This window comes from Lutra lutra, chromosome 7 (genome assembly GCF_902655055.1).
Source record: "Lutra lutra chromosome 7, mLutLut1.2, whole genome shotgun sequence".
NCBI lineage: Eukaryota > Metazoa > Chordata > Mammalia > Carnivora > Mustelidae > Lutra > Lutra lutra.
The window spans coordinates 50,267,356-50,287,966 of NC_062284.1; the positions used below are offsets into that span (position 1 = coordinate 50,267,356).

Genomic DNA, 20,611 nt, shown 5'->3' on the forward strand with positions numbered 1-20,611 from the left:
ATAACCTGAAACCAAGAGTTAAATGCCCAGCCGACTGTGCCACTCAGGCATCCCACAACATCTAGTATTTTACTGACTATGGTGGAATATTGTGGTAACTCACTATAGAGCTGCTGTAATAGATTTCGAGCTGAGGGAAAAAGTAAAATGATCTTTAAAGGCGTAGTCAGTGCTATGTATTGCTAGGATTAATTACATATTTCTGTTTTTCTTCTACTAAAAGAATAAAATCCACTTAAAAAGTGAACTCTGAAGGCATCCTCAAAAGAAAACAGAATGGGAGAAAGTGATATAGAATGATCTGAGGTTATCTAGAAGAGGAATGGAAAATGTCTTTTATAGGTCCAAGTATTATTGATGTCCTCTGTTAAATGAAAGCTGTTTTTCCTGTTACTCTTCTGTCATTGTGTGGCTCCTGTTCACGGTCAGTCCCTTTTTTTTGTTGTTGTTGTTGTTTTAAAGATATTTATTTATTTGACAGGCAGATCACAAGTAGGCAGAGAGGCAGGCAGAGAGAGGAAGGGAAGCAGGCTCCCCGCCGAGCAGAGAGCCCGATGCGGGGCTTGATCCCAGGACCCTGAGACCATGACCCGAGCCGAAGGCAGAGGCTCAACCCACTGAGCCACCCAGGTGCCCCAGTCCCTTGTTAATCTTACAAATTCTTGTGGGTCGTGTTCTGTTTTGCGGAGATACGAAAAGGTATGGTAGTTTTTCAGGGACTTAGAACGTTGTGAGGGAGACAAATGAATAAGACAGTGTCATGGTGTGATTAGAGGTAAACATAGAACTTACAGAAGCATGTAAAAATGAGTACCTGAATGACTCTTAAAAGGGCAGGAAATGCTTCTAAGGGAAAGAGAACTGAACTGAACCTTAGAATTAAGACCAGATTATAAAAATTAAAAAAAAATTTTTTTAAAGATTTTATTTATTTATTTACTTGACAGATCACAAGTAGGCAAAGAGGCAGGCAGAGAGGGGAAACAGGCTCCCCGCTGAGCAGAGAGCCTGTTGTGGGGCTCCATCCCAGGACTCTGAGATTATGATGAGGCTTAACCCACTGAGCCACCCAGGCGTCCCTAGATTGTAAAAATTTTAATGCCACGCTAAGGAGGTTGTATTTTATCCAAAAACTGTTGGTGAGCTGTTGAAAGGTTCTAAACCAAGGGAGTAAGATCAGTTTTCCATTTTGGAAATGTCACTCTGTTGGTGTGGAAATGGAGAATAAGATTGGAGGTTAGGTGATAAGGAACATAGTAAAATACACAGAAAAATAATGAGCTGGCCTGGTCAAAAGCAGTGGTATTGGAACTAGGGACTAGTTTATAAATGTAGGAGGATTTGGTAGTCCCTGTGATGAGCAAGGATTTCAGATGACTCCCAGGATAGATGTTGGGTAAACAAAGGGAGCAGATTGGGGTAAGAGTAGGAGAAAGCAATTTAAACAATTGGTTTTTGAGATGCTCCTGGAACATTTAAGTAGAGATTTTATTCATTAGATATCTGAGTGCTTATTCTGAAAATCCTTATTAGGCTGGGGTATCTGGGTGAACAAAACCTATTGCCCCCTGTCCTATCGGGTATTACAGATCATTGAGAGGAGAAATAGAATGACAAAGAGCACTGTATAATTTAGAAGGAAAAGAACAGAATAAGGTTATAAAAAGGGAACCAAATTTAGAATATGGAGGTGGGAGGGGAGTGTACTGCCAGTGAAATGACCTTGAATTGATGTTGAAATTAATCCACTTCTGAGTGGATTATCCTACTTGAAAGCACAGGTAATGGGGGGGGGAAATCTTGGCCTCAGAGCAAAAATTACTACTGGAAAGTAGGCACCCAAGGATGCATAGAATAAGACACAGAGTTGGAAAGATAAGTGAAGTGGTTAGCAAGCAGCTTGGTGTACTGGTGGTCCTTGTAGGGTCCTTATTTAATATCTAGATTGTCTTGGGAACAAAAGGAGTCCTTTGAAGGACACTGGAGAATGCTTGAGATCCTATTTGGAATTTCCTTCTGGCTGTTCTCTGGGGAATGAGGACAAAGTTTAAGGAAGACACTAAATCAAAAGACCTATCTGGGTAGGTCACTATCTTTTAATCTCTCTTAGGCCTGGGGATACTCACCCAGTTGTTTCAAATGAGTTTTGTGTGTGTATTAATGGACAGATAATTAGTTTGAAGAGGACAGGTTGATCAGACAGTAGGATACTGATTACTTCTCTTAACACCCCATTGGATAAGACATGATATGATCACTTCCCTGTTTGAAAGGAAAAATGAAGTAGATCCTTCCTTTTGGAAGTAATAATCTGAACACCTTACTGTGTATATATCCATCATTGTTAATGTTCTTATAACTTCTTAGTCATCATAACCTTTTTGTATTATCATTAGTGTAATGGAGATGAGAGCACTGAAACACAATTTTAAAAATTTGCTCAAAAGTTAGACATACCTAATAAATGGTGACACATGGAGTCAACCCAGGCAGTTAAGTCTACAGATTTTAACTCTTAATCAAATTAGATGGACTGTTCTTTACTTGACATAATGAAGTATTTTTGAAAAACATATCCATTTGGGGTACAGTTAACCCTCCCCTGAAAAAAAACTGCTTCGGATGACGACTTTTTTGGGGGGGGGGGAGATTTTATTTATCGGTCAGAGAGAGAGAGTGCGCAAGCAGGCAGAGGCAGAGAGAGAATCGCGCTCCCTGCTGAGCAAGGAGCCCAATTCGGGGTTCCATCTCAGGACCCTGGGATCATGACCTCAGCCAAAGGCTGCGGCCCAACTGCTTCTAGAAATTTTTTTTTTTAAGATTTTATTTATTTATTTGACAGAGATCACAAGTAGGCAGAGAGCGAGAAGGAAGCAGGCTCCCCACTGAGCAGAGAGCCCGATTTGGGACTTGATCCCAGGACCCTGAGATCATGACCTGAGCTGAAGGCAGTGACTTAACCCACTGAGCCACCCAGGTGCCCTGGACTTCTATTTTTAGAGTATGCAACTAAATACTATCATTAAAATATTAAATAATTTAGTTCTTAATCACTTTAAATGAAAATGATGGAGAGTCCAAAGTAGTAAATTTAGATAGATGCAGCTTTGTGGTATAATTTTATAAATAAAATGTTTGGATGTGATCATATTTCAGGGAAGTAAACACATTTCAAAAGTGAGTTTTAGTTGAAGAAATACTATTTGTAGTTTAAAAAAAAACACATCCCAGTTTGCTCCTTGAAGCATTTTTTATATAGTTTTTAGGTTTTTGTTCTGTTTCTGGCTTATTCTTCCACTCTGTTGGAGTACTCTTGTGTCCAGTCTTCCCATTTCTCTTTTTACTCAAACTCCCTGTGTTACTTCATTCGGTCAGATGATTTTCTATACCATCCAAGCTAATGATTCTCATGCTTGCATCACCAGACTTAACTTTGAATGACATGCCAGTCTGTCTAGTTACCTAGCTGACTGCACCCCTGAATATGAACTATATCAATTTAAAAGTCCCAGATGGGGCTCCTGCTGTTCTCTCAAACCAGTGTTGCCAGTTGCAGTTAATGAAACTCCAGTTTTTATGTCATAGAGTCAGACTTCGGTTAGCCATCCTTGTCTTTTTTTTCTCCTAGACCTCACCTTCGGGCTTGATGGAGTATCCTGTCAGGGCTTCCTTTAAAATACAAGTATTGATCACACTGCCATGGCTTGGTCCAGTTTCAAGCTGCAGTTGTCTCTTGTGAATTATTGGGATAGGTTTAGGTTTCTTTTACCCCTTCCCACTGGTGTGTGTGGTAGCTAGATTGGTCCTGCTCAAATGTAATGTTGGAAAAACATACTGCTTAAAGGATTTGCCGCATGAAACTCAGTAGCTCCCTATTTTCAGTGTTAAAATTCACTGTGATGGGGCACCTGGGTGGCTCAGTGGGTTAAAGCCTCTGCCTTCCGGCTCGGGTCATGATCCTGACCCGAGGGTCCTGAGATGGAGCCCCGCATTGGGCTCTCTGCTCAGCGGGGAGCCTGCTTTCTCTTCTCTCTCTCTGCCTGCCTCTCTCCCTACTTGTGATCTGTCAAATACATAAATAAAATCTTTAAAAAAAAATTCATTGTGATTTTAAAAAATATCCTACATGGTCTGTTGTGCTTCTCCTCCCTTACTAGTTGTATACATACAGTATATTCTCTATCGCATTGCCTCCTTACTGAGTCTTGAATGCTAGATGGTCCTGTCTCAGAGCCTTCCTTGGAATTTTCTTCCCCAAGACATTCCTAAGTTTAGGTTTCTCATTTCATTTTTAGGTTCTTAACTCAAAGGTCATGGCCTCACTTATGTTTTCCAAACTCACTTAGACCTTCAAGCTTCCCCATCCCCACTGGGTACTGTGGTCTTTTCTCCGGCACACATAGAAGTTTATCATCTGTGTAAAGGTATAGGGAAATATTTTGAAAGATACAGGTAAAACAATACTGTTAGGGTTGGAGGGAAACTTGCTGTGTGTGTGTTGAAAACCGCTTTAAGATAGGTTTGGCTGTGGTGGAAGGAATCAGTTTTTTCATTTGAGAGCATAGGCTATTGTGCTTCTTATGATGGGGCTGTAGACAAAATTTGGAAGAACTTTATCTTTAAAAAAAAAATACTCTTTTGAGTATGCATGTATATATAGGCTTTCCAAAAAGTCATTCATACGTATAGCACATACATTCAAGTGGAAAAATTTTTTTACTTCATGTGAACATAACATAAAATTAGTAGAAATCTGAACATTTAAATAGCTTCATACATTACATTCTTGTACAGTATTTTACTTAACTAGAACTATTTTGGGCCCTTATGTTCTTCCCATTTTCCCCTTTCATACATAATTGAACAGTCTGACAAAATTTTGTAGATTCCCTTAATTATTTTATTTTTAGATCTGTGTATGCATATATTTGGTGCTGTTTTCATTTTATTGTGAAAAATTCCCAGAGGAGTATAATTTCCATGAAATTGTCCAGCTTTAATAGTCCTTTGGTAATCTTGTTCCATCTGTACCTGCATCTGTCCTCTCAGCTTTGTTATTGAAGCAAATCCTTTATATATTTCATCTGTAGATCTTTCAATATGTATTTTTGAAAGATAAGGACTTGGAAATAAAATCATTGTCAAAAAATATTTAAGACCCTAAAATACTACTGTGGGGGCTGAAAAAGGCATTCCTCAATTGTGTTTCATTTTTGTGGGAGTATTAACAAAGATGATTGACTTTTGCTTACATGTTTTTTGCTTGGTCCTTTCTGGATTTTGAGAAGTTCCTTTATTAGAAGTTTAGTTTTTTTAATTTGAAAGACTCTTGGCATGTTTATTCTCATTGGTGATAAAATTGAGGTCAGGGTAGCAAAAGATGGGATTCCTCTCTATATTTTACTGTTAATACTCAGATTTAGGTATAATCCTATGTTCTAGCTGCTTAGATCTGAGTGATGGAGAATGTTGTAAATTTAAGTTGGATTTCCTTATTAAAATAATTTACTTACACAAAATAATTTCCTCTACTGGTCCAAGATCTTTTATTTACAATTCAGAAAGGTGTAAATGTATGGAAAATTTTTTTCATTAGTTTGACAGTTTGGTGACAAGCCTGATGTCAGTTGATGTGAGATTATTTATAGTCTGTTACATTAAATGACTGTGATTATGCATATGATCGGAGAAATGCTAATATGTTTTATTTGACAGCTGTGTGCTTCCCCAGATCCCACTGGGGTGTAACACAACAAAAAATGCATAGTATTATCTTGGTAAATTGTGTGAAAAATCCTGATTTTCCAAACACATGTATCCATGATACACTTTAAAAAGCATATTTTGTTGGAACTCAAAGATAATTAAATCTTCTGTCAGTAAGTATTGTTGACCTTTGCTATTCAGAATATGGTCTGTGCTCCAGCAGCAACAACAACATCATCGTCGTCGTCATCATCATCATCATCATCATCATCATCTGGAAGCTTCGTAGAAATACAGAATTTCAGTGCTCTCTTCTAGAACTGTGCTGGGTACAGTAAAGATAAACAGGTCTAGACTATTTGCATTCCTTTTTTATCGCTTGCTCGTGACTTAGAAATTTTGGTGGGTTTTGTGGCAAGAGTTTTTGGTGTTTGGGGGGGAAGTTGAGGATCATGGTGTGGCTCCATTTTGTGTAAATTTGAAATAATACAATGTAAAAAGTAACTATTTTATGTGTAAGGTTTGAACTAATGATCTCCCCAAATTACAAATAAGGGTAAGAATCAACTAATTTCAAACAGGCAGAATGGGTAAATGGTTATACCACTTAAGCTAGTAATTGAAATAAATACATCTGAAATAAATGTATTTTGAATTATCACAGCTCTTAGGGAAATGATATATCTCGTATAATATGACCACTCTATTTTCGGTAGTAAATGATAGCTGAAGAGAGTAATATTTTATTTTATTTTATTTATTTATTTTTTTGAGAGTAGTAGTTGAAAAACAAAATTTTGCAGGTCCGTGTAGATGAATTTCTGTATACCTTCCACCTAGATTGCCATAGTTTCATTTTCTTTCATTGTTACTTGCTAAACCATTTGAAGGAAATTCTGATTTAAGACAGACCCCTAAAACTTAAAAGCATGAATCTCAAGTATAAGGATAGTGTTCTTACCAGGGGTTTATACAAATTAAACTAGATTCTCATTCACAAAAGAATTTTAGTTAATACTAGAAATAATAAGTCCTTCTTATATCTTTTTACTTACTATTTTTTAAAGATTTTATTTTTAATTGACAGAGGTCACAAGTAGGCAGAGCAACAGGCAGAGAGATGGGGGGAAGCAGGCTCCCCACCAAGCAGAGAGCCCAGTATGGGGCTCGATCCCAGGACCCTGAGATCATGACCTGAGCCAAAGGCAGAGGCTTAACCCACTGAGCCATGCAGGCGCCCTTCTTTTTACTTACTATTTCTATCCATTGCGTATGTTCTTGATGTTTTATATCCCAGCTGAGATTTATTGACCTTACTGTAGTAATTTTGAAATGTTGATCTAAATTCTTTTCCCTGTAAAAAGGGGAAAGAATTTTTTTTAAGATTTTATTTGAGAGAGCATGAGCAAGTGAGGAGAACACAAGTGGGAGGAGGGGCTGAGGGAGAGAGAGTGGCATACTCCCTGCTGAGTAGGGAGTGTCTCTCCCAGGGTCAAGATCTGAGCCTAAGGCAGACCCTTAAATGAAGGAGCCACCCCAGGTGCCCCATAAATATTTCTAATGCTTGTTTGATATTTGAAGATTTGGGGGACCTCTTGTTTTTAAATGGCTTAAAGTGTTCCCAAAGTAAATAGATGTTTATCAAGGGGAGTTCTATATAGAGGCTGCTCTGGTTAAGCATATGATAGGCTTATTTTCAACAACATGGATGGAACTAGAGGGTATTACGCAGAGTGAAATCAGTCAGAGAAAGACAATTATCATATGATCTCCCTGATAGGAGAAATTTGAGAGACTGAGTGGGAGGTTTGGGGGTAGGGAAGGAAAAAATGGAACAAGATGGGATGGGGAGGGAGACAAACTGAAAGAGACTTAGTCTCACAAAACAAACGGAGGAGGTATGGAGAGGGTGGTTGGGTTATGGACGTTGGGGAGGATATGTGATAAGGTGAGTGCTGTGAAGTGTGTAAGCCTGATGATTCACAGACCTGTACCCCTGGGGCAAATAATAGCATGTTAATAAAAATAATTTAAAATTTAAAAATATGATAGGCTTCTAAAATGCTGGATTCTTTTTTTTTTTTTAAGATTTTATTTATTTATTTATTTATTTGACAGAGAGAGATCACAAGTAGACGGAGAGGCAGGCAGAGAGAGAGAGAGAGAGGGAAGCAGGCTTCCCGCTGAGCAGAGAGCCCGATGCGGGACTCGATCCCAGGACCCTGAGATCATGACCTGAGCCGAAGGCAGCGGCTTAACCCACTGAGCCACCCAGGCGCCCCTGGATTCTTTTTTAGATTTTCTTTTTCTTTGTGACAGATTGTGAGAGAGCACAAGCAGAGGGAGAGGGAGTCCAGTGCGATGCAGGGCTGGATCCCAGAACTCTGGGGTCATAGTCTGAGCCAAAGATAGGCACTTAACCACCCAGGCACCACTCCCCCTTTTTAATTTTTATGTAATCTTTGTGTGCAGTTGGGCTCTGCCCAACAATCCCCAAGATCAAGAGTCACGTGCTCTACCAACCGAGGCAGCCAGCGGCCCCCCCCCCCTTTAAGTCTGATAGAACACTCTGAAGCACACAAATAACATTTTTCTTTAAAAAAAAAAAAAAAATATTTATTTATTTATTTATTTATTTATTTGACAGATCACAGTAGGCAGAGAGGCAGGTGGAGAGAGGGGGAAGCAGGCTCCCTGCTGAGCAGAGAGCCCAATGCGGGGCTTGGTCACAGCACCCTGAGATCATGACCTGAGCTGAAGGCAAAGGCTTAACCCTCCGAACCACCCAGGCACCCCAACAAATAACATTTTTTAATAATGACAGTTGATTATGAAGGTTGAGACTAGAGAATTGTCTTGTATTTGTCAGGACTAACAATGAGAGACCCCAAATTTATGAAACAAAATATTCAGTGGAAAATTGGTCTTAGAGATGCCTATTTTCTTTTTTTTTTTTTTTTTTAAGATTTTATTTATTTATCTGACAGAGAGAAATCACAAGTAGGCAGAGAGGCAGGCAGAGAGAGAGGAGGAAGCAGGCTCCCCGCTGAGCAGAGAGCCCGACGCGGGGCTCGATCCCAGGACCCTGAGATCATGACCTGAGCCGAAGGCAGCGGCTTAACCCACTGAGCCACCCAGGCGCCCCGAGATGCCTATTTTCTTGATTTTACAGTTTTGAATTGCTCTGGTAGAAGGGAAGCACTCAACCTTTCCAACTTCTGTTTAGGGAGTTATAAAAATCTTTGCTGATTCTAGGCCAAGCGGTGTATCACAATCATTAAATCTCAACGTAGCATTAAGCTATCTTGGCAAAATAAAATTATGAAAGCAGTATGGTTCTTGAAGAAAAATTGAGAAAAAAATACTTAAAAATGTAAAAATACTACTGCATCCTGAGATAGCTTAGACATAATTTAGATAACAGTTGACAGTTAAAACAACACAGGTTTGAACTGTATGAGTCCACATAGGTGGGTTTTTAAAGATACAAATACAGTACAGTACTAGAAGTATATTTTCCTTACGATTTTAATAATTTTTATTTTTGTTGTAAGAGTGCAGTATATAATCTACAAAATATGTATTAACTTGTAAAGTTTCTGGGAAGTCAAGTTACATGTGGGTTTATTTTTGCGGCACAGTGGGGAGGTTAGTGCCCATAGCTCCTTATGTTCAGGGGTCAGCTGTATACTATGTATGCTGCTTAACATCTTGACCATCTCTCAGTGTCAATACACTGTCATTTTAAAATAATTGTTGCTGCTTGTATTCAGTTGGATTGGTGCACTGAAGTTGATTTAGCCAGTCCCATATAAAAGTCCCAATTACCTGTGAAAGTATGGTACCAATTCATAGAAATAATATGTAAAAATTACTATTTTAACTTAAAATGTTTATCCTTGTTCGTTAAGTGAAGTATGATAATTGGTTTAATTTGTATTTCTGTTAACAGTGATGGTGAATTTTTAAAAAAATCTCTGGATCTTAGTATTACTTGCGAATAACCTGTATGCATCCTTGGCCCATTTTTTTGTTGGTATTTACAAGTAATAGTAAATGATACAGTAATAGCTGCAGCTGCAGCTGCAGCAGCAATACTTGATATGTGCCAGGCACCATGTCAGTGTTTTCTGTACTTCATTTATGCCTGTGAGACAAGTACTGTCAATGATACTCCTTTTACAGTTGGAGAGTCTGGTTTTTGAAGGGATTGGCTTCCCAGAGGGTAGTGTACACTGTTCAGAGGGGTTGAGCTTAAAATTGAAACAAGTCTGCTTGACCCCAAAGTCTCAGCTCTTAAATCATTAGGTTGTATTACTATTTTCATGCATTTTTGTATACATTATTAAGAACTTGAATTGTGAATATGTGTATTGCAGACATCAAGGGTTTTTTGTTTTTGTCTTCATTTTTATGTCTTTTAGTTTTTTGTTTTTGTACTTTGGTGTGGTGATGTGTTGATTTTTTTTTTTTTATAAAGATTTTATTTATTTATTTGACAGACAGAGATCACAAGTAGGCAGAGAGAGAGGGAGGGGGGAAGCAGGCTCCCTGCCAAGCAGAGAGCCTGATGCGGGGCTCGATCCCAGAACCCTGGGATCATGACCTGAGCCAAAGGCAGAGGCTTCAACCCACTGAGCCACCCAGGCGCCCCAATTTTTTTTTTTTTTTTAAGATTTTTTTTTTTTTAACTTGTTTGGCAGAGATCACAAGTAAGCAGAGAGGCAGGCAGGGGGTGGGGGGGAAGCAGGCTCCTTGCTGAGCAGAGAGCCCGATGTGGGGCTCGATCCCAGGACCCTGGGATCATGACCTGAGCCGAAGGCAGAGGCTTTAACCCACTGAGCCACCCAGGCGCCCTGAATTTCTATGTTCTATTTAGGAAGTCGCATTAGTCACTATTTTAAGCAAAGTTTGGTCATTGTGGGTATGGCTTGAATTTGTGGGAGTAGGTATTTTCCTTTGCGGTTTAAAATTATTTTTTTGAAAAAGGCTTTACCTAAATTTTGTTTTGCAGGTTTTTTAGTTACTAACTCAGGTCCTGCTCAAAACTAAGCCAGAGTAGGGCTTTTCAGTATAGACAAAATATGCAAAAGGACTTAACAGTTGGGACTGACTTTGTTGGTTGTCACTGTTTTGAGACTAGTACATAACATGAAAAAAATTTTGAAGGAAAATCGCGTTAAACTTTTTAAAATGATGAGGGCAAGTCTCAGTATGGTGAACAAATCAGTGAAGAATACATAATTGTAAGGTTGTTAATAAAATACTTAACAATCAAAATTTGAAACTTCAGGCTGGAACTAGATAGAGGATGAAATGGTATTTGAAATGTAAAGCTCTGTACTAAATGTAAAGAAAACTAACAAAGTTGTCCCAATATGGGAAGTTAGCATTATATTAATAAATGTTTAAGAATTAGGGGGTTTACTTAGTGAATTCTGCATGTGTTGACAATGCAAAAGTTACCAGAAACCGTAGCATCTGAATAGCATCAGAGTGTGTTCCATTCTTGAAAGAGCAACCAAATTTGGACTGGTACTGTGTTCAAAGGGACATTGACAGATTAAATTGTATTTGTTACAAGGCACCAGTTTTATTTTCATGGAAGGTGGTGAGGATAGGGAGTAGTTTGAATAAGATAATTTTAGGTTACAGAAAAAAATTAATTTTAATGGTAATGAATGGGCATTGAAGGAGGGTACTAAAGGAAGAAGTTCATTAAAAGGCAGTTAAGTTTTAGAATTGAATAACATGAATTCCTTCATTTTGGTGGCATTTCTCAAGAGGCTAAATTATCATTTTTTTAAAATGATACTATTTATTTGACAGAGATAAACAGTGATAGAAGGAACACAAACAGTGGGAGAGGGAGAAGCAGGCTTCCTGCGGAGCGGGGATCCTGATGATGGAGCATACCAGGACCCTAGGATCATGACCTGCGCCAACAGTGAGCCCCAAGAGGCTAGATTATTAATGAGCAAGGATGTTGTAAGGGGATTTTAACATCGTTTGAAGAACTGCAGGGTGGTTGAACTATATGATTTGATTTTTCCCTCTTCAAGATTCTGGGATTTTTTTTTTTTTTTTTTTTTTAAGATTTTATTTATTTATTTATTTGGCATCACACAGAAGGGGGAAAAGCAGGCTCACTGAGCAGGGAGCCCAATGTGGGGCTCGATCCCACAACCTGGGATCATGACCTGAGCCAAAAGCAGATGCTTAATGACTGAACCATCCAGGCACCCCTCTGCGAATATTTTCTTAAAGACCTTCACTTTAAAATTTTTGTCGGGGCGCCTGGGTGGCTCAGTGGGTTAAAGCCTCTGCCTTGGGGCGCCTGGGTGGCTCAGTGGGTTAAGCCGCTGCCTTCGGCTCAGGTCATGATCCCGGGTCCTGGGTTCGAGCCCCACATCGGGCTTTCTGCTCAGCAGGGAGCCTGCTTCCTCCTCTCTCTCTGCCTGCCTCTCTGCTTACTTGTGATTTCACTCTGTCAAATAAATAAATAAAATCTTTAAAAAAAAAAAAAATAAAGCCTCTGCCTTTGGCTCGGGTCTGGGATTGAGCCCCGCATCGGGCTTTCTGCTCAGTGGGGAGCCTGCTTCCTCCTCTCTCTCTCTGCCTCTCTGCCTACTGTGATCCCTCTCTCTGTGTCAGATAAATAAAATCTTTATTTTTTTTTTTAAAGATTTTATTTATTTATTTGACAGAGAGAGATCACAAGTAGACGGAGAGGAAGGCAGAGAGAGAGAGAGGGAAGCAGGCTTCTTGCTGAGCAGAGAGCCCGATGTGGGACTCGATCCCAGGACCCTGAGATCATGACCTGAGCTGAAGGCAGCGGCTTAACCCACTGAGCCACCCAGGCGCCCCATGTCAGATAAATAAAATCTTTAAAAAAAATATTTTTTTGGTCATTATTATTACCCATTTATACTTGGGTAGGAACAGTCTTCTATAAAGATGCTTATTAAGGGATCCTTGAAGGAAATACATATATAAAACTATTTCTCTGGAGACTATTTAATATTTTGGTGTTTTGGTTCATTTCTATCTTATACCTGTACACCTATATTTTTGATGAATTTTTAGCAGTATGGAGTCATTACCATATGTAGTTTTAGGGTGTATTATTCTTCACTTAGTTTTCTACAATATGTTTTAAGTGGTTATGTAGTGTTTTTTATTAAAAGGGATTCACAGAGCTTACAGATGCTCAAGAGTTTTCTGTTTCAATTCCAAACATAGGATAAGCTGAAATTTAACATTGCCAATTGCTTAATTAATGCAAGTATGTAGGCCCAGCCATTGTTTGGCACTTTTCTAAGAATTTTCAAAGGAACCTAGAGAAATATGTACTGGTTTACGTCTCGTTTGTTTACTTAGTTATAGCAGTGGGAGTGCCATACCTTTTCACCCCATCAGACGATCATTCTTCAATTAGCAAATCTGATAGAAAATGCTACTTTCTGGGAATTCGCTAAAATGTGAGACCTGGTGTATATCTTTTTTCTCTTTGTTGTTAATAGGAGCTTTAAAAAACTTCGGAACAGGGGCGCCTGGGTGGCTCAGTGGGTTAAGCCGCTGCCTTAGGCTCAGGTCATGATCTCAGGTCCTGGGTTCGAGCCCCACATCGGGCTTTCTGCTCGGCGGGGAGCCTGCTTCCTCCTCTCTGCCTGCCTCCCTGCCTACTTGTGATTTCTCTCTGTCAAATAAATAAATAAAATCTTAATTAAAAAAAAAAAAGTTCGGAACAGGTAATACTACATATGTAAAATAAACCATCCATGTTCCAGCTTTCTTGTTCTGGTAGCTGCTGTGTAGATTGCTATGTTTGCTCTCCATATGTGTGCTGGTTTGTTTTGCCCTTGAATAGTTTTAGGCATGATAGTTCACTTAAGAACTTGAAGATGCCTGCATCTCCTCTAAGAATAAATATGATCTATATAAACGAAATTACCATGCCAGTGAAAATTAGTAACACTGATTCAGTAGTCTCTTGTATACAGTCCATAATAAAATTCCCTGTCACCAAAAAAATGTTTGCAATCAGTTCAGTCAAGGTTCAAAGGTTCACACATTGCTTTCTTAATCTAGAAAAGGTTTCTACTTTGTATGTATTTCCCTATGTGCAGGTTCAGATATTTTACCAAGGATATTGCACAGGTGATGTGTTTTTCTTTTTTTTTTTAAGATTTTATTTATTTATTTGACAGAGATCACAAGCAGGCAGAGGCAGGCAGAGAGACAGGAGGAAGCAGGCTCCCTGCTGAGCAGAGAGCCCGATGCCGGACTCGATCCCAGGACTCCGAGATTATGATCTGAGCCGAAGGCAGCGGCTTAACCCACTGAGCCACCCAGGCGCCCTGTTTTTCTTATTTTTGTCACACCAGGAGGCATGTAATGTCAGATCAGTTGGTTTAAGTGGTGGCATTTATTTTCCGTTTCAAAAGTACATTTTTTTCCCTTTATAATCAGTATTTTGGGTAATATTTTGAGATCATATAAATCTTGTTTTCTGCCCTTTTTGGGGAGAAAAGCTTGATACCTTTTCCCCAGTGATTTTAGCATACATCGACGGTTACCTGAATTACTATTTTAATTTCATTTTTTAAATTATTTTTTTATTTTTAAAGATTTTATTATTTGACAGACACAGCAAGAGCGGGAACACAAGCAGGGGGAGTGGGGGAGGGAGAAGCAGGCTTCCCACTGAGCAGGGAGTCAAATGTGGGGCTCCATCCAAGGACCCTAGGATCACAACCTGAGCTGAAGACAGACACTGAACGACTGAGCCACCCAGGGGCCCTGTCTAAATTATTCCTTAAATTAAAATTTTTCATGTTTATGATGTATTTGGTTTGCATTTTCTGACCGTTTTTTTCCTGTTCATATTTGTTGGGGCTGTTGCATGTTTTCTGTTGTTCAGGTTTTGGCAACTGTGTGTGTAAAATTTTTTACTTAAGTTTTGATCCATCTATAATTTATTTTGGTTATTGAATTACATTTTTTGAGAGTTTCTTTGGTTTTTAATAGTTATGGGCTACCATTTATTGAATTACTTATTTTTCTCTGTAATTTGTAATATCTTGAATATTCTCTTAGTTTTAATTCTTAGGCATAACAGTTGGAATAGCTTATCAAAAAAATGACCAGCTTTGGGGGAACCTGGTTCAGTTGGCTAAGTGTCTGACTCTTGATCTCACCTCAGGTCTTGATCTTGGGATCATTAATTCAAGGCCTGTGTTGGGCTCCACGCTGGGTGTGGAACCTACCTAGAAGAATAAATGAGTAAAAATAAAAATGGCCCATTTAGGTTTTTGTGTCCTGAAAAGGTCCTTAAAAGTACCAACATAATGCTGTTTAATCAATGTTAGTATTCTTGACCTTGAGGTCATACCTGTTTTGAAGAAACAAAAACAAAAAAAAAAGTTTTGGGGGTGGAGCAGATTAAAGTACACTGTTCTTGCAGACACATGGACAGTTCATTGTTAGCCAGAGGGAAATAATTGATGGAATGCACTAAAGATAACATAGGTAAAGAACAAATGAGGGCCAGATAGAAATGGGCAAAATAGGAACTTAAGTTTGTTAAAGACAGATAACTTAGTTCAGATGATGATGCTTTAAGTAGAAGGGGAATTTTTTAGTATCCAAAAGGTACTGAGAAACGTTGACAGATTGTGAAAGGCAGTATGAAATAGAAAAACTTGGACTCTAGATTAGTTATCTTTTAAAAAAAAATTGCCAACTCGTTGCTGCCATCTAGTGATATTTTGCTTTCTGTATTCACAGAAAGTTGGGAAGTAACAGTCATTTGGTAGTTGCATTTGATTCAAATTGAATGTATAGGCTAGTTAAGGGGTAGAAATAAAAATTCTGAGGTAGATTTCTGCATTTTCTTATCTGAGGCAGGTTATTTCCTTTGTTTTCTGTTAGTATGATTTTGACATTTCATAAGCCATTCAGATGTTGTGTTTGATGTTTTTCTTTCTGGGCTACTAGATAATGTGATAATCAGTAAGTATACCTGTGAGTAGCCTAGGTGAATAGGGTGAGCAGGTAGAGCATTGGCTGAAATTTCAGTAGAAACATCTTGGGTGTATTACCTATTTTCTCTGATGGGTTTTTTCTTCGTAGTAAATTTGCCTAAATATAATGAACACAGTCTGAATAGTGGCACTGTGTTGTCAAATATTTATCTTTTCAATCCATTTCCACTAAAGGTGGAGTTACACTGCCCTGCAAATAAAGGCAAGGAAGCTAAAGGCTTAATTCTAGTTATAAATTGATTTTGGCCCCATCAAAATCCATAGTTTTGGACTATTTGAGTTGTGTACCACTCGTAATTATCAAATAGTGCAATTTGCCTCTCCCACCTTACTGCACCTTTTCCCAGCAGAATTTACATGAGATTTAATGCTAACTTAAGAGAAATGGAGTACTTGTTACAAACAATTCCCAACTTTTTAGCTAGATTGAAAATCCAAGATAGGTCTCAAGAGGGCAAAGAATCAGGATAGCATGATCTTCAAAATGAACAGTTAAAAATAAAATTTTGAGAGGCTTGCTTGCATTCTGAGCAGATGTAGATTTTTTAATTTATTTATTGGTTTTAGGATATAAATAGAATGGCAGAAATGGAAATAGAAACATTTCTATAAAAAAAAAAACCAAAAACCTGTCAGAATGAACAAGCAGAGGGAGAAGTAGGCTTCCTGCTGAGCAAGGAGCCCACTTGTGAGATTTAATTCCAGATGACCCGATCTGAAGGTACTTAACCACCTCAGCCACCCAGGCACCCCGAAAATCTCTTGGTTTTATTGCTTTAACATAAAGTCTCTGATTAGATGCATAGATCCTTTGGTCTAATAAGGCAATAAAGGTAACTGAGTATTCTTAGTTTTGATTTGTTAACCAGATAAGACCTGCCTTACTGTTCCTTTGATGGTAAAAATCATGGGATGAGGGGCGCATGGGTGGCTTAGTTAAGCGTCCAGCTATTTAGTTCAGTTCACATCTTGATGTCAGGGTCATGAGTTCATGCCCCATGTTTTTAGAAAAGGTGGGATGAAAATATATATATAAATATAAAATACATAGTATAACACCTGTGTCCGTATGTACCCAGGGACTACAGTTTTGAGTGCTACCACTCAAATAACCTTAAGGAAAATGTTGATATCATTCCATTTTATTTTATTGTGTTCAAATTCTGCTTTTCTGGAAACCAGATCCACTTGATCATTGGTAGTGAATTAAATGGGAAGCACAGTTTCCATGGAACATAATATTTCAGAAATCTACCCTCTTTTTTTTTTTTTTTAAAGATTTATAGTGGGTTTTTTGTTTTGTTTTATTTTTGAGAGAGAGAATGAGTTGGGGAGGGCCAGTGGGAGAGGGAGACACAGAATTTCTAGTAGACTGAACACCCAGTATGGAGTCAGACATGGAGCTGGATTCCACAATCCTGAGAACATGACCTCAGCTGAAATCAAAGAGTCGGAAGCCTAACTGACTGAGCCACCCATGTGCCCCAGAAGTTTACTCTCTTGATACTACTCTTTGAAACCAATTTTAGGAAAGAATTTTTTTTTATTCTGTTTACTTTTCTTTACTTGGATGTTAAAAAGAATGAATTTGACATTTTTTTTTCCTCTTAGGGCATCTGGCTGGCTCAGTTGGTAGAAAAGACAACTTGATCTCTGGGCTGAGTTGAGGTCCCACATTGGGTATAGAGATTACGTACACACATAACTACGTAAACCTTTAGAAAAGGGTTTTTCTATTAACACCTGAAACTAATATAACACTATATATTAACTGGAATTAACAAAAACTTTAAAAAACATTTTTTCTGAGAAAACTTTAAAAAGGATGTGACTGGACTAATTTCATCTGTGAGGAAATTTGGAGTATTTAGAATGTGCCAGAAACTTCGAGTTGTGGGATTTATAAACTGATTGATAAGGATTAACCAAATTTTATTTATTTTTATTTTTTTATTTTTTAAAAGATTTTATTTATTTATTTGACAGAGAGAGAGAGATCACAAGTAGGCAGAGAGGCAGGCAGAGAGAGAGGAGGAAGCAGGCTCCCTGCTGACCAGAGAGCCCGATGCGGGGCTCGATCCCAGGACCCTGAGATCATGACCCGAGCCGAAGGCGGAGGCTTAATTCACTGAGCCACCCAGGCGCCCCAGGATTAACCAAATTTTAAACTGCAAACATTTTTTTTAAGAATTTGTCTATTTTAGAGACCGCTTGCTTATGCATGCACAGGGAGAGGGGGAAGAGAGAGAATCCCAAGCACACTCCCCCTAAGCGCCGAGTCAGGGGAGTTGATCCCACAAGATCCACAGGTCATGACCAGAGCTGAAACCAAGATTCAGACACTCAACCAACTGAGCCACCCAGGCACCCATTGACTTAAAACATTTGATCATAATTCCCATATTATTGAAAGTGATTTGCAGGTTTTTTTTTTTTTATAGTAATCTTTACTCATAACCTGGAGCTCAGACTCACAACCCTGAGATCAAGAGTCCTATGTTCTTCTTACTGAGGCAGCTGGGTGCCCCTAAAGTGATTTGTGGATAAAGACTGCAGTTGTTGGTAATAAGAATACCAAATTGTTAAAAATTAAAAATGAGTTTAGAATGTAATATGCTGCAGAGCTATCTATGTAAGGTAAAAAGCAAAAAATAAAGTGTGTGGAATTGTACTAAGAGTATGAAATTGTGGAAAATCTAGACTGGGAAACTTCAGGTCAAATACCCTGTATTCTTCAAGCAATAAATTTGAATTTAAGGGGGTGCCTAGGTGGCTCAGTTGGTTAAGTGTCTGCCTTCGGCTCAGGTGATGATCTCTTGGTTCTTGGATGGAGCCCCACATCTGACTCCCTGCTCAGCAGGGAGTCTCCCTTTGCCCTTCGCACCCACTGGCGCTCTCACACGAATAATAAAAATTTTTAAAGTGGTGACTACAAAGAATAGTAGTTACTTTGGGGGGTTGGTAAGGTTTAAAGAATGGAATGCTGCACATGGGGCTCTGAGTTAGTCTTGAGATTGTGGAGACTAAGCCACTCTGGCATCTTGAGACATTTTTGTTACAGTACCTTGTACTAATGCATTCTTGGAGCAGAGAAAAAAACCTTTCCTGTTTCAACTACTTTTCTTAAAATTGGCTCCCTTGACTTTCCACTAAATGGGTATTTGGGGATTCTTCCATTTCTAGGTCTTTCTGGTTCTCCTGCAGTGGTAGATAACCATGTACATGTGGGCTATTGGCTTCCCTTTACCAGCTTGCATTATGGCATTTTGATTGGGGTACCTGGGCACCCAAGTTTATCTAGTTGCTTTTATATGGGGATTCAGAAAGGTTCAAAAACTATGATGATGTTTTGTTCTGGGAAATCTAGGGGTTCCCCCCCCCCGCCTTAGTTTCTTTGCATTTAGGATACTGACCATTTTATATCCACCACCACCCCCCCAACAGATTTCAGAGGTAGGGTGAAATGTGACCTGAGTTCATTTGGTATTTGTAAAATTTTGGGAAATACGGTCCCTCTTCAATAGTTTTTGAACAGTGGTATCATTAGAGTGTAAACTGTGAGGAATCCTGCTCTTCATGTTTTTCCTTTGAAGTAGCCTTGGTACCTAGTACTTACCAGATATTCAGTAAATGTCCAGTGAAAAAAATGTATTAATTTGTAGTAATTTATTCTTTAGAAGATATGTTCCTTGGAACAGGATTAATGGACCTTTGTGGGTTCACTTGTCTTTACTGTCTTTACTGTTGCTCATACCTTGGTTAAATCCTTAGTATGTGCATGAAATCCTTTAGCCAAGCTTTTGAGGCTGAGGTCGTGTCGTTATTACTGTTAACAGAAATTAACAATCCTTGTAGCAAATTTAGTAACCACATACAATTGGAGAAAATAGATAAAATTATATACTTTTTTTTTTTAAAGATTTTATTTATTTAATAGAGATCACAGGTAGGCAGAGAGGCAGGCAGGGAGAGATGGGAGGAAGCAGGCTCCCTACGGAGCAGAGAGCCCGATGTGGGGCTCGATCCCCGGACCCTGGGATCATGACCCGAACCGAAGGCAGAGGCTTTAACCCACTGAGCCACCCAGGCGCCCTAAAATTATATACTTAAATTCAGAGATGGTAATCATCGTTAGCACCTTTTTACTTGTGTATCTAGATGTTTCTTTATCAGCCTTTCCAGATGGAGTTCCATGGGTTTTAATCCTTAATATCCTAAGGCATTCTTTATATGTAATAAATTGTCTACTTCTAGATTGGTTCTAGCTATGTACCGTCTTTGTAAAAAGTGAAAAAATAATCATTTAAATCGACTTCTGTGGTTCCAAGGAGTGTATTTGAAGGGGACATTATTGTCCATTTGTTTTACACTCTTGTTCAGTATGCTGATGGCATGTAGAAAGAACCATTCTCTTCACCAACAGGTAATTGCTAATTAAATCTAGGAAGATTTTTCGTTTTAGTTACTATTATTTACTGTAATATGTAGAATATGTTTATTTTTGTGAAAATAATTGTAGAAAACTGGCTTGAGTTCTCCCCTCTTATATTAATAGCAAACCTTAATAACCAGCAGTAATATTTGAAACCAATTAGTCCTTTCAGTAGGTTTCTGTTTTTGGTGTTCTGAGGAGGCTTTCTGGGACTCATAGTTGAAAGAGTGCTGGTAACTCTGTGCCATTGTTTGGTAAATTCTTATTGCTTAGTCTAAGAAAAATTAACTTGTTTATAAAGCTATAATTCAGAAACCAAAATCAAGTAAAGACTTTCTTAATTTTAGAAAGGCTAGGAGGGAAAAGCGGTTGTTACAGCTTTAGAAATCAGTACTACTTGTGAAATGAATAGTATTTTAAGGATCAG

The 20,611-nt window shown here is 38.6% G+C and overlaps 1 protein-coding gene across 10 annotated transcripts in view; it reads left to right on the forward strand.

Annotated features, from left to right (window-relative positions):
• The window catches only part of HNRNPC (heterogeneous nuclear ribonucleoprotein C), a 60,129-nt gene that overhangs the window by 7,223 nt on the left and 32,295 nt on the right, over positions 1 to 20,611 (forward strand). The window lies entirely within an intron of this gene.